At 42.4% G+C, this 15,718-nt stretch overlaps 1 pseudogene; it reads left to right on the top strand.

The window, feature by feature from the left end:
• Window positions 1-11,481: 11,481 nt before the first annotated feature.
• Window positions 11,482-13,924, top strand: LOC133043283 (solute carrier family 25 member 3-like; annotated as a pseudogene).
• Window positions 13,925-15,718: the final 1,794 nt, after the last annotated feature.

The raw sequence follows: 15,718 nt of genomic DNA, 5'->3' as shown, positions 1-15,718 counted from the left end.
ATGGAGAGATATTCCATGTTCCTGGGTAGGAAGAACTGATATTGTGAAAATGACTATACTATCGAATGCAATCTACAGATTCACTGCAATCCCTATCAAATTACCAAATGGCATTTTTCACAGAACTAGAACAAAATATTTCACAATTCATATGGTAACACAAAAGACCCAGAATAGCCAAAGCAGTCTTGAGAAAGAAGAATGGAGCTGGAGGAATCAGCCTTCCTGACTTCAGATTATATGACAAAGCTACAGTCATCAAGACAGTATGGTACTGGCACAAAAACAGAAATAGAGACCAAGGGAACAAGATAGAAAGCCAAGAAATAAACCCATGCACTTATGGGTACCTTACTTTTGACAAAGGAGGCAAGAATATACAATGGGGCAAAGACAGCCTCTTCATTAAATGGTACTGGGAATACTGGACAGCTACATGTAAAAGGATGAAATTAGAATGCTTCCTAACACCATACACAAAGATAAACTAAAAATGGGTTAAAGACCTAAATGTAAGACCAGAAACTATAAAACTCTTAGAGGAAAACATAGGTAGAACACTCGATGACATAAATCAAAGCAAGATCCTCTATGATCCACCTCCTAGAGTAATGGAAATTAAAAAAAAAAAAACAAAAAACTAAGCAAGTGGGACCTGATTAAACTCAAAAGCTTTTGCACAGCAAAGGAAACTATAATCCAGGTGAAAAGACAACCCTCAGAATGGGAGAAAACAGGCAGCAAATGAAACAACTGACAAAGGATCAATTTCCAAACATATACAAGCAGCTCATACAGCTCAATACCAGAAAACCAAACAACCCAATCAAAAAGTGGGAAAAAGATCTAAGCAGACATTTCTCCAAAGAAGACATTCAGATGGCTAACAAACACAAGAAAAATGCTCAACATCGCTCATTATTAGAGAAATGCAAATCAAAACTACAATGAGATATCACCTCACACCAGTCAGAATGGCCATCATCAAAAAATCTACAAACAATAAATTCTGGAAATGGAGAAAAGGGAACACTCTTGCACTGTTGGAGGGAATGTAAATTGTCACAGCCGCTATGGAAGATGGTATGGAGATTCCTTAAACAACTAGGAATAAAACCACCATATGACCCAGCAATCCCTTCCTAGGCATATACCCTGAGGAAACCAAAATTGAAAGAGACACGTGTATCCCATTGTTCATTGCAGCACTATTTACAGTAGCAAGAACTTGGAAGCAACCTAGATGTCCATCGACAGGTGAATGGATAAAGAAGTTGTGGTACATATACACAATGGAATATTACTCAGCCATAAAAAGGAACACATTTGAGTCAGTTCTGATGAGGTAATGAACCTAGAACCTATTATCCAGAGTGAAGTGAGTCAGAAAGAGAAAGATGTTTTTAGTTTTAGTTGTACTCTAACACATATATACGGAATCTAGAAGAATGGCACTGAAGAACTTATTTACAGGGCAGCAAACAGAGATGGAAAATAGATTTATGGACATGAGGAGAGGGTGGGATGTGTAGAAAGAGTAACATGGAAACTTACATTACCATACGTAAAATAGATAGCCAACGGGAATTTGCTGTATGGCTCAGGGGTTCTGTTTCAACCTAGAGAGGTGGGATGGGGAGGGAGATGGGAGGGAGTTTCAAAAGGGAGGGATATATGTATACCTATGACTGATTCATGTTGATGTTTGACAGAAAACAACAAGATTCTGTAAAGCAATTATCCTTCAATTAAAAAACAAAAGCATTGACGGTGGAGAGGTCAAGTGACTAAGAGGCCTGATTAGGATATATTCCTAGACCATCACTTAGTGTTATCACACATGACATCCGGGCCCTCCTGTTGCTCTATAAATTTCTTAGGAATAACTTTAAAGGGAAGGTAGAGAACCTATATGAAGCAGATTGTAAAATCTTTCTGAAAGATATACAATAAGATCTACATAAATTGAGAGATATTTTTGTTTTGGATGGGTGGAAGTCTTGGGCTCCAAAATCACTGCAGATGGTGACTGCAGCCATGAAATTAAAAGACACTTGCTCCTTTGAAGAAAAACTGTGACAAAACTAGACAGCATGTTAAAAAGCAGAGACATTACTTTGCCGATAAAGGTCCATCTAGTCAAAGCTATAATTCTTTCAGTAGTCATGTATGGATGTGAGGGTTGGACGTAAAGAAAGCTGAGAGACCAAAAATTGATGCTTTTGAACTGTGGTGTTGGACAAGACTCTTGAGAGTTTCTTGGACTGCAAGGAGATCAAGCTAGTAAATCCAAATCAGTCCTGAATATTCTTTGGAAGGACTGATGCTGAAGCTGAAGCTTCAATACTTTGGCCACCTGATTCAAAGAACTGACTCATTTGAAAAGACCTTGATGCTGGGAAAGATTGAAAGCAGAAAGAGAAGGGGATGACAGATGATCAGATGGTTGGATGGCATCACCAACTTGATGGACGAGTTTGAGAAAGCTCTAGGGGTTGGTGATGGACAGAGAAGCCTGGCATGCTGCAGTCCATGGGATTACAAAGAGTCGGACATGAACGAGTGACTGAACTGAAGACTCAATATACTTAAAGTCTATTCTTAATACTCTAAAAAATAAGATTAGTGTACTGCCATTCCATCATGAATTCCAAAAGGCTTTTAAAAATCTAGGAAAATTTATTTTAGAATCAAGAGGCAAGATTAAGTATCTAAAAGTAACCAATACTTTTTTAAAAGAAGGATTAAGAGGGACTTGCCTTCCCAATTATTAAAGCATGAAATGACTGTAACTATAGTTGATAGCACTGTGTTGTGTAATTGAAATTCACTAAGAGAGTAGAACTTATCTGTTTTCTCTTTCACACACACAAAAGGATAAATATTCGAGGTGATGGGAGTGTTAATTTACTAGACGAGAAGAATTCTTTTGCAATGTACATATATGTTTACTCGTGATGTTACACTTTAGATATATTACACTTTTGTCAATTTTACTTCAACAAAGCTAAAAAAGGAAAAATGTCATAAGTAAATTCAAACTGTTTTTAAAATAAAAAATAAAACAACTGGGACTTCCGTGGTGGTATAGTGGCTAAGACTCAATTCTCCCAGTGCAGGGGGCCCAGCTTTGATCCTTGGTTGGGAAACTAGATCCCACATGCTGCAACTAAGAGTCCTCATGCCTGCATGCCACAACTAAAGATCTCATGTCTGCAACTAGGATTACATGCAGCAAAGTAAATAAAAAATATTTAGAAAATTAAAAAATGTTAAGATGGTAAATTAGAAAAGAACAACTGTAAATTAGATGACTTTAGCATAGGACTAGAAAATTGATGGGAAGAATAGAAAGCCCAGAAACAGATCAAAGTATACTTGAAAACTTAACAAAAAGTGGACAGAGTGGTTTATATGATAAGTGGTACTGACTTACCAACCCATTAATCTATATGGAAAGTTATATCCCCACCTCTCACACACACAGATTTACTTCACATGGGTTGAAGACCTTAAATATTCTAAACAAAATATGAACACCAAACACATTAGATGAAATTTTAAGAAGATATTTTTATTACTTGGTATTAAGAGAGAATTTCTTTATAAAGTCTAGAAATACAGAAAAACCTAAAGCCATTTAGTAAAAATAGCTATATTTGATTATATGAAAGCAGAAAATAAAAGGATTCAATATATCACAAAGTCCCAAAACGAACACAGCAGCCTGGGAATATTTTACAATACATGTAATAAATATTTTGCAATACATGTAATAAAGTGTTCCTTTGTTCTTTTTTATAGGAATCAATTTTTAAAATCCTATTGGACAATTGGTAAAGAATATGAATAGGCTTTTCATTAAAAAGGAAATGAAAACTGCTAATATATGAAAAAATGATGAATTTGATTAACAGTTTAGAAATTTAAAATAAAAACAAGATCCTATTTATTGGTTACAACTTGGCAAAACTTCAGAAGTGTCCCAGTATCAGACTTCCTCTGGTGGTTCAGTGGCTATACCTCTCAGTTCCCAATGCGGAGGACCCAGGTTTGATCCCTGGTCAGGGAACTAGATCCCATATGCTGCGAATAAGACTCTGCATGCTGCTACCTAAAAGCCAGCATGCTGCAGTGAAGACCCAGTCCAGTGAAATAAATAAATATATATATATTTTTTAACGTGTCCCAGTATCCAGTTCTACTGAAGATGCAGAAAAGGGACAGATATATATTATTTGTGAGGAAGTGGATTATTATAATAATTTAGAGAGTAATTTTTCAATTTCTATTAAAAATAAATAAGCACAGACTTTTCAGCCCAGCAATCTCACTTTTGAGATTTTTATCCTAGAGAAATAAAACATGAATTGTCAAGGACGTGCAGTCTTACATATTTATTGTAGTCCTGTATATACTGGTAAAAACTGTAAAAATCTGTATGTCCATCATTAGGGGAAAGACTGAAAAAAATTATTTCTCTGGCTTTTCCATACCAGGAATTGCTATGAAATTACTCACAGAATGAGTTAAATCTATAGGTACTTTGTTGAAGGGATATCCAAGCTCTACTGTTAAGTGGGGGAAAAAATTAGATAATGTACTTTGTATTTACAGTACAATATATACTATTCTAAGTTTTGGTTGTTGTTTTAATTAAGTCATTTAATCCCCCAGGAAGCCTATGGAATGGTTCTGTCATTACTACCCCAAAGGCAAAACCAAGCATCAAAATATTAAGTAACATGTCTGAGCTTGCAGAGCCAATACATATTTTTGGAATCTATGTGTGTAACCGCCATACTTAAATGTGTATTTCTCATGCTTAGTACTAGTCTAGTGGTCTAAAAACAAATTCAGCCCCACATCTATTTGAGATCTGTATGAGTGTAAGGAAAAAGTATTAATTACTACTGCCTCAGAAAGCAGACTATAAGAGAAGATTGTTAATTACTTCTTAATGCATCTGTACAAAGTTTGCCTTGTTGCAAGGAGGTGCTGATAATTTTTAAAATAGCTATCAAGAAAAATATTTCAAGTTAAATTGAAAGATTTTGTAAAGGGGGAGAAAAACACATCTGGAAGCATAATACTGAATGCTGAATCTAATTATCACACTTTAAGGAGGAAAATGATATCATGTAAACACATTAATTTACTCATTCAACAAATATTTATTGAACACCTACCCTGTTCCAGTTGCTGGGATTACAGCAGTGAATGAAATAGACATAACCCTGCCTTCTATGCCGTGGATGAGGAAATGGCAATCAGCTCCAGTATTCTTGCCTGGAAAATCCTATGGACAGAGGAGCCTGGTGGTCTCCAGTCCATTGGGTCTCATAGAGTTGGACATGACTGAGCAACTGAGCATACTTGCACTGCCCTCTATGAGTTACATTTCAGATAGGGACAGACATATCTTAAACAAATGAACAAAATAAAGCATTTCAGATGGAGATAAGAATTCTAGCAACAAAAAGAAAATAAGATAAGTGATGTAGGGCAATGCCAAAGAATGTTCAAACTATCACACAGCTGTGCTCATTTTGTATGCTAGTAAGATCACGCTCAAAAGCTTTCAGTAGCATATGAACTGAGAACTTCCAGATTACAAACTAGGTTTTGAAAAGGCAGAGGAACCACAGATCAAATTGCCAACATTCACTGGATCATAGAGAAAGCAAGGAAATTCCAGAAAAATATCTACTTCTGCTTCATTAACTACATGAAAGCCTTTGACTGTGCAGATCACAATGAACTGTGGAAAACTCTTAATGAGATAGAATACCAGACCACCTTACCTGTCTCCTGAGAAATGTGTATGCAGGTCAAGAAGCAAGTTAGAACTAGACATGGAACAATGAATTGCTTCAAAATTGGGAAAGGAGTACAAAAGGCTGTATATTTTTACAGCCCTGTTTGTTAAACTTATATGCAGAGTACATCACATGAAATGCCTGGCTGAATGAATCATAGGCTGGAATCAAGATTGCAGGGAGAAATATCAACAACCTCAGATATGCAGGTGATACCACTTTGGAAGGACTGATGCTGAAGTTGTAACTCCAATACTTTGACCACCTGATGTGAACTGACTCACTGGAAAAGATGCTGAAAAAGATTGAAGGCAGGAGGAAAGGGGGACGACAGAGGATGAGATGGCTGGATAGCATCACCGTCTGGATGGACATGAGTTAAATGAAGAGGAACTAGCCTCTTGATGAGGGTGAAAGAGGAGAGTGAAAAAGCAGACTTAAAACTCAACATTCAAAAAGCTAAGATCAGGCTGTCTGGTCCCATCACTTCATGGCAAATAGAAGGGGAAAAAATGGAAGCAGACAGATTTTCATTTCTTCGGCTTCAAAATCACTATGGACGGTAAATATAGCCATGAAATTGAAAGATATTTGCTCCTTGGAAGTAAAGCTATGAAAAACACAGACAGCATATTAAAAAGCAGAGACATCACTTCGCTGACAGAGGTCTGTATAGTCAAAACTATGGTTTTTCCAATAGTCATGTACAGATGTGAGAGTTGGACCATAATGAAGGCTGAGTGCTGAGGAATTGCTGCTTTTGAATTATGGTGCTGGAGAAGACTCTTGAGAGTCCTTTGGACTGCAAACAGCTTAAGCCAGTCAATTCTAAAGGAAATCAAGCCTGATAGTCACTGGAAGTCTATTGGTGAAGTCAAACCTCCAAATACTTTGGCCACATGATATGAAGAGCTAACTCACTGGAAAAGACCATGATGCTGGGAAAGATTGAAGGCAAAAGGTGAAGAGGGAGGCAGAAGATGAGATGGTTTGATAGCATCACTGACACAATGGACATGAATTTGAACGAACTCTGAGAGATAGTGAAGGACAGGGAAACCTGGTGTGCTGCAGTTCATGGGGTTGCAAAGAGTCAGATGCGACTTAGTGACTGAACAACAATATAGAGTGAGGTAGGAGTGTTAGATGAGTTGCTATTTTTAAACAGAATGGTCAGAGAAGGTCTTAGAGAAAGAGATCTGAAAGCAAAGAGGTTAACTTCCATGTGGATAAGTATGAGAAAAGTATAACAAGAGAAAGAATCAATTCAATTCAGTTCGGTTCAGTTCAGTCACTCAGTCATGTCCGATTCTTTGTGACCCCATGAACTGCAGCACCCCAGGCCTCTCTGTCCATCACCCACTCCCAGAGCTTGCTCAAACTCATGTCCATCCAGTCGGTGACGCTATCCAGCCATCTCATCCTCTGTCATCCCCTTTTCCTCCTGCCTTCAATCTCTTTCAGCATCCGGGTCTTTTCCAGTGAGTCAGTTCTTCACATCAGGTGGTCAAAGTATTGGAGTTTCAGCTTCAGCATCAGTCCTTCCAATGAATATTCAGGACTGATTTCCTTTAGGATTGACTGGTTGGATCTCCTTGCAGTCCAAGGGACTCTCAAGAGTCTTCTCCAACACCACAGTTCGAAAGCATCAATTCTTGGATGCTCAGCTTTCTTTATGGTCCAGTTTTCACATCCACACATGACTGCTGGAAAAACCATATCTCTGACTAAATGGACCTTTGTTGGCAAAGTAATGTCTCTGCTTTTTAGTAGGTTGTCTAGGCTGGTCATAGCTTTTCTTCCAAGGAGCAAGAATCTTTTAATTTCATGGCTGTAGTCACCATCTGCAGTGATTTTAGAGACCAAGAAAATAAAGTCTCTCACTGTGTCCATTGTTTCCCCCTCTATTTGTCATGAAGTGATGGGCCTGGGTGCCATGATCTTGGTTTTTTGCGTTGTTTTAAGCCAGCTTTTTCACTCTCCTCTTTCACTTTAATCAAGAGAAAGGATAACAAGTGCAAAGGCCCTGAGGTCAGAGCATGCCTGATATGTTTAAGGAACAGGGAGGCCAGATTGGGGTGGATAGATAAAATTTAAAAATACCATAGAAAACCTCATTTAGAGAAGGACTTCAGCTTTTTCTGTGAGTAATACAGGAAGCCACTGGAGAATTTTAAACACTGATGTGACAGCTGCAACTTCAATACTTTGACCACCTGATGTAAAGAACTGACTCATTGGAAAAGACCCTGATGCTGGGAAAGATTGAGGGCAGGGGGAGAAGGGGATGACAGAGGATGAGATGGTTGGATGGCATCACCAACTCAATGGACATGAGTTTGAGCAAGCTCCAAGTGTTGGTGATGGACAGGGAAGCCTGGCATGCTGCAGTCCATGGGATTGCAAAAAGTCGGACAAGACTGACCTATTGAACTGAACTGTGACTGGTCATTAACTTATGATCTGAAGGATATTTAGTTGGCCATTTCAGTTTGAAGGCAATACAGTATTTGCCATTCACTCCACATAACACACACAAACACTGCAGTGTCTCCTGCAAGGGCATTATGTGAAAAGAGGATGTGGCCTAGGAAGGTTTCCAGAGGATTCTGAGAGGGCCCTGAGTGGGCTTGTTGGGGGTACTTGGAAATCCTGTTGTCATTTGTGTGGGCCCTTTCTTACAAAATGCATTGTTCTGTGTCATTTGTTTTGTGGCTATCTTGTTCAGAGAAAAGAAACTCTGGAAAATTGATAAGGATATTTCATCATCGTTTTTTGACTTTGAATGAGGGGAAGAAGGTCCCCCAGGACTACCACCACTCCCCTCCCCAAAAACCCAAAAGAACACAAAATCCCCAGGATTTTCATTTTTTAGAAAGCTCAAAAAGCTCAGATCATGTATTTTATAAAGTGTGTGTGTGTTAAGTCACTTCAATCTTGTCCGACTCTGAGACCCAGTGGACAGTAGCCCTCCAGGCTCCTCTGTCCATAGGATTCTCCAGGCAAGAATACTGGAATGGGTTGCCACGCCCTCCTCCAGGGGATCTTCCCAACTCAGGGATCGAACCCACATCTCTTATGGCTCCTGCATTGGCAGGAGAGTTCTTAACCACTAGTGCCACCTGGGAAGCTGAGGCAAACTTAGTGTCTGAAGTCGGGTTCCCTAGAAGCAAATTCTAAGCAGAATTTGTGTAGGAATGCTTTATTAAGAAGTATTCTTAAGAAGAACCCTCAGGGGGGTCAGGGAGTAGGACTGGGAAGGGAAGGAGTCAGGGAAGAAACTGGGCAGAACTGATCACAGATGTCTGAAGGAAAACTGCCCTGGCCCCCAGAGGAGCTATGCAGAGAGTAGGCATCCACATCAGGCATCTGATTCCACAAGGTTACAAAGCTGTGGTACGTCACACCTGCCAGTCATCACTCATACGCTGTGGGAAATGGGGAGATTCTGCCTCCTCAGGCCTGTAGGCCACACAGAGGGCTCCACCGCAAGTCTCTTAAGAGAAAAGATCTAGGAATAAGGACATTGTGTGCCAAAGAGATCTTTGGAAACTTTCAATGAAAACTAGATTTCACACTTTCCTTTCCACTCTTCTAAACCTTCATGCTTTTCCACAGGAAAACCTACCTATACCTCAGATGTAAACTTTGATGTGTGAAAAGTGAAAAGTAAGCTGCTTCCCCAGGCTGAAAAGACTGCTTCTCAACTACTGAGAAGAGCCATCTTCTCAACAGGCAGGGACAGTACATTCTATTTCCTCTGACATCCAGTTTCCAAGTGCTGAGATAGTCATATAGACCTAGTTTTTTCCCAAAGCCCGAGAAGGAAATAGGTACCAGCTAGTGGTCAGAGACCTATCTCGTTCTCAGATGTTTTGTTTGATCTATGTAATATGTTTGAAAATTGGACTTTCCATATTTGTCCATAAAAATGTATCAAAAATTTTGCCCACAAAAAAAGTATCAAAAATTATTTTGTGTCCAGAGTGTTCATATTATGAACAAGAGGTTGAGAATCAAAGATAAAAAATAATCCATGCTTGAGGGAACAGTGAATATGGTAACATAAAATATCATAACAGTGGTAGGAATTTCACATCTTAGAGTTTTCTTAATAGAAGTAATAAGCTCAAGGTAATACACAGCCAATCTGAAGTAAGATAGTAAAACCAGTTTAAAAGGCATTTTTAGGGACTGGCTGTTTATCAGCATTTTAAAAAGAATGAAAAGGTGGCAAGAATACACAGAAGAACTGTACAAAAAAGATCTTCATGACCCAGATAACCACAAAGGTGTTGTCACTCACCTAGAGCCAGACATCCTGGAGTGTGAAGTCAAGTGGGCCTTAGGTAGTGTACTATGAACAAAATTAGTGGAGGTGATAGAATTCCAGCTGAGCTATTTCAAATCCTGAAAGATGATACTGTTAATGTGCTGTACTCATTATGCCAGCAAATTTGAAAAACTCAGCAGCGGCTATAGGACCGGAAAAGGTCAGTTTTCATTCCAATCCCAAAGAAAGGTAATGCCAAAGAATGTTCAAATTACTATACAATTGTACTCATTTCACATACCAGCAAGATTATGCTCAAAATCCTTCAAGCTAGGCTTCAGCAGTACATGAACTGAGAAATTCCAGATGTACAAGCTGGATTTAGAAAAGACAGAGGAACCAGAGGTCAAATTGCCAACATATGCTGTATCATAGAAAAAGCAAGGGAATTCCAAAAAAAATCTACTTCTGCTTCACTGACTATGCTAAAGCTATTGACTGTTGTGAGGCGAGAGTAGGCCTTCCTACTTGGTAAGATTATCAGGCCACCTGGATACAACCAATTAGCTTTCGCTTAACACTGACCGCTGTTTGCCAATTAGGACCAATTAGCTTTCACTTAATACTGACCGCTGTTTGACAATTAAGAAATTAGGAACGGGGCAGAAACCGCCAGGAAAGTCCCACGCGTGCGGAAGTTTTGACCAAGGAAATTGCTTTGCAAACGTGTAACCAATCCGCTTCTCACCCTACAAATTTGTGTAACCGCTTGGGCTCGGGGTTCTCTGACCCGCACCACTGTGTTGGTTGCGGCAGAGAGTCCTGGCTTGAGTCAGTAATAAACTTCCCTTTCTGCGAGTTGCATTGTCTTGGAGGCCTTCTCTGTTCCCGCTCGGGGATTCGGACATCGGGTATAACATTTGGGGGCTCGTCCGGGATCCCTTTACCGGGGGAAGAGAACACTTCCAGGACAGAGGGGAAGGATAGATAATAGCACCGGTGCTCAGGAAAACTCAGGGGGCCCGAAAACCCAGCACTGTGTTGCCAGCTGTCCATGTGTTTGTCTTTGGCTCTCCGTGTTTGTGTGTGTGTGCCGGCATTGTCTCAGGCAGGACAGGAGAAGTCCAGTGTAAATCCGGGGCCCTGCTGTGAAGCAGGAAGGTGTCTGGCACAGGAGAAAGCTTTCTATCTGGTGAGAAAACTCAGGGGGCCCGAAAACTCAGCACTGTGTTGTCAGCTGACGTTTGTCTGTCCGTGTGTTTGTCTTCGGCTCTCCGTGTTTGTCCGTGTTTGTGTGTGTGCCGGCATTGTCTCTGGTCTCTTTCTGCCTTCAACTCCTACTCTCTTCAGGAGTTTCAGTGAACAGGCAAATGGTTGTGGGCGCAATTGATGAGTCCTGGCCAGGGCTACACTCTGGCGGACTCTGAAGACCCTACAATAAGTGAGCCTCAGTAACTAGAAGCCCGACCAGGTGAAACCCTCCTTTCACTACGATTGTCAGCAGCTGTTGCACCACAGAAGAATGGGAGCGAATTCTGGCAGAAGCGCGGAAACGGGTCCCAGGGGCCGACGGGAGGCCAACCGCCCAGCCTCATCTCGTGGACGAGGGGTTTCCTCTGTTGCGGCCTAACTGGGATTTTGAGTGAGCGGAAGGTAGGGAGCGTCTTTGAGTGTACCGCCAGACTCTGATGGCAGGCCTGCAGGCCGCAGCAAGAAAGCCGACAAATTTGGCAAAGGTAAATTTAGTCCCACTGAGAGCCCGTCAGCCTTCCTAGAGAGGCTGATGGAAGCTTTCAGGCAATATACACCTATGGACCCCCAGGCTGAGGAGTCACGTGCTGCAGTTCTGTTAGCGTTTGTAAATCAGGCAGCCCCAGATATTAGGAAGAAATTACAAAAGATAGAGAGATTGGGAGAACAGACGATACAGGATTTAATAATAGGGAGACCCCAGAAGAAAGGGAAGAACGAATTCAACGGGAGGAAAGGGAATTAGCTGAGAAGATCAGGAAGGAAGATAGAGAATATAGAATGAGGGAAAACCGGAAGAACCAGAGGGAGCTAGCCCAGATTCTTTTTGCGGGGATAAAAGCCGGAACAGAATTGAGGGAACCTCGAGACCTCTGGGCGGGAGAAAAACAGAAAACAAAAAGGCAGGCCCTAAAGAAAGATCAGTGAGCCTACTGCAAAGAACAGGGGCACTGGAAAAACGAGTGCCCTAAGAGGGACCCGAGGAGAGGAACGACCCAGAGAGAGAGACTCTCCCCTGGAACTCGAGTTCTATATGCGGGGGAAGACAGTGACTAGGGGAGTCAAGACTCGGCACCCCTCCCCGAGTCCTGGGTATATGTTGGATAATTGCAGTCATGAGGAACTGGAAAATTCTGCTGAAGATTACATGTTAGATCTGAGGTGTGGGGACCCTGAAAATCTGGAATGTTTTCCTATTAGCCTGTCAAATGTAGGCTTTGTACCTCTCTATGGTGGAGCTCAGACCCAGAAAGTTACTTGCCACCCAGAGGTCCTTCTGCTACACAAATAGCCCGGCAAGAGGTCACCTGTTTGGGGTATAAGATCAGGCAGGGGCAAAGGTGGCTAACCCAGGCCATGAAGGAAACAATATTGCAGATACCAGAGCCCAAGACCCCCTGCCAGGTGAGAGAGTTTCTGGGGACTGTTGGATATTGCAGACTGTGGATCATGGGGTTTGCTGAGAAGGCCTGGCAAAACTGGACTTGGACTGAGCCAATGAAACAGGCTTTCCAGACACTCAGATGGGCCCTACTAGAAGCCCCAGCCCTTGCCCTGTCTAACCCAAATAAGTCATTCCAGCTGTTTGTAGCTCCTTGATTGTAGCGAGATACTGGCTGAGGCCCTGGCGGCATGAAAAGACTTAACTGATGTACCCCTAGACAACAGTGAGCTAGTATGGTTCACCGATGGGAGCAGCTATGTAAAAGATGAGCAAAGGAAAGCTGGAGCTGCCACGGTAGAAATACGGCTCCGCGAAGTTTTATGCACTGTGTGGCTTTGGTGGGGTAAATGCCATAGGCAGGTGGACCCACAGAAGTACAAGGGTATTCTTAATGGATTTTCAGTTAAAAGGATGGTTTCCGTGGTTTGGCCAAAGGATGGGCCCCGACCCTCATTGGCTACTCCCTGCAGGGGCTCTGCAAGTTTGGCTTTTATGACATGCTTGGAGAGGAGAATGCCTATCTATGGCGCACATCACTGTATTTGGCTGCCTCTGCCAGTGCTGAATTCTTTGCTGACAATTAACTTGGACCCGCCTCCCACAGGGGTTCAAGAACTCCCCTAATGAGGCTCTGAGTGAGGCTATGGAAGTTGCTAAGGTTCAAATTATGAGACAGATACCATACACCATGATGAAGTTTGCCTGCTTTGAACGTACTGTTGAAGCATTGTACAAGTTTGTGGTTCCCAAGCCCCGAAGTGAATGTTCAAAGCCAGAGCAGCTGGTTGTCACATTTGTGGCAGGTTACATAGCTGGAGTCTTCTGTGCCATTGTTTCTCACCCTGCCAATTCCGTGGTGTCTCTGTTGAATAAAGAGAAGGGTAGCAGTGCCTCTCAGGTCCTCAAGAGACTTGGATTTAGAGGTATATGGAAGGGACTCTTTGCCCGTATCATCATGATTGGCACTCTGACTGCACTACAGTGGTTTATCTATGATTCTGTGAAGGTCTACTTCAGGCTCCCTCGCCCTCCTCCCCCTGAGATGCCAGAGTCTCTGAAGAAGAAGCTTGGGTACACTCAGTAGATAAATGAAAGCAAATATGGACTGAATCTGCGTGTTGATCAGTGTTTGAGGAAAATGCAACTGGACGAGAGATAATCCAGGCTTGCAAAGCGTGCCAGCTGATGAGGACAGGGAAAAAGCAGCACACGGGAATGAGGTACCTAGGGGAAGAGCCAGGGCAACACTGGGAGATAGATTTCACTGAGGTAAGGCCAGGCAAGTACAGGTATCGCTATATGTTGGTTCTGGTAGATACCTTCTCGGGGTAAGTGGAAGCCTTCCCCGCTAAGGGAGATCTTAGAGGAGACAGTGCCTAGGTACGGGCTGCCAGTGACAATGGGCTCTGATAACGGACCTACCTTTGTGAGCCAGATTGTACAAGGGCTGGCCCAAGCTTTGGGGATGAAATGGAAATTACATTGTGAATATAATCCCCAGAGCTCAGGACAGGTTGAGAGAACAAAGTTGGCAATAGAGACTGGCAGGGACTGGGTGACCCTCCTTTCCTTTGCACTCTTTTGGGCGCGTAACACCCCTTATAAGAGATTCTGTATGGAAGACCCCCTCCTGTGTGTATTAGAACCTAGATGGAAAGGCCCTTATGTTGTTCTCCTTACCACTCCTACTGCTGTCAAGGTCGACGGGATTGGACCCTGGGTTCACTGCAATCACGTGCGGCAAGCCACACTGGAAGAACAGGAGCAGAATGGAAGGCGAGTCCTCACCCGTCAAATCCTTTGACTCGTCCGCCGGGAGGTCTCCTAATTCTCCTGCTGATTATCGCAGGAGCTGAAGCTGTGTAACCTCTTGTGATGGGCCCTGGGAATGGGATGTAGGAAACAGAGATTTGGTAGCCCTGAGTGTGGCACAATCCACAGGGCCAAGTACCTCAGATATGGGGGCAATTTAACCAAGCTTCACTATCTCTGCAAGGCCAAGAGCTTTCCTCCCTATGAGCCGCTGTAGATGCAATCAGTCACTTAGAGAAGTCTTTGACTTCCTTGTCTGAGGTGGTAGAATCTATGGCAAAAGTGAGAGAGGGACTGGCACAATGAAAGAGAGAACAGGAAGACCAGCAGAGATGGTTTGAGTCTTGGTTTCAACACTCCCCCTGGCTGACTACCTTAATGTCCACCCTCCTGGGTCCACTTACAATGTCAGTGGCCTAAGATAGAAAAGAGGAAGATTCCTCTACTTGAACAACAGACAGGGGGGAATGTGAGGTGAGAGTAGGCCTTCCTACTTGGTAAGATTATCAGGCCACCTGGATACAACCAATTAGCTTTCGCGTAACACTGACCGCTGTTTGCCAATTAGGACCAATTAGCTTTCACTTAATACTGACTGCTGTTTGCCAATTAGGAAATTAGGAACGGGGTGGAAACCGCCAGGAAAGTCCCGCGCACACGGAAGTTTTGACCAATGAAATTGCTTTGCAAACGTGTAACCAATCCTCTTCTCACCCTATAAATTTGTGTAACAGCTTGGGCTCGGGGCTCTCTGACCCACACCACTGCATTGGTTGCGGCACAGAGTCCTGGCTCGAGTCAGTAATAAACTTCCCTTTCTGCAAGTTGCATTGTCTTGGAGGCCTTCTCTGTTCCCGCTCAGGCATTCGGACATCGGGCATAACACTGTGTGGATCACAACAAACTGTGGAAACTTCTTAAAGAGATGGGACTCTCACCTTCCTGCCTCCTGAGAAACCTGTATGCAGGACAAGAAGCAACAGTTAGAACTTGACATGGAACAACAGACTGGTTCAAAATTGGAAAAGGAGTACATCAAGGCTGTGTATTGTCACTCTGCTTATTTAACATATGCAGAGTACATCATGTGAAATGCCAGGCTGGATGAATTACAAGCTG

The sequence above is a fragment of the Dama dama genome, chromosome 3 (genome assembly GCF_033118175.1).
Source record: "Dama dama isolate Ldn47 chromosome 3, ASM3311817v1, whole genome shotgun sequence".
In the NCBI taxonomy this organism is placed as follows: Eukaryota; Metazoa; Chordata; class Mammalia; order Artiodactyla; family Cervidae; genus Dama; species Dama dama.
The sequence above is the reverse complement of the archived record's forward strand: the minus strand, read 5'-3'. Positions and strand labels throughout refer to the sequence as shown.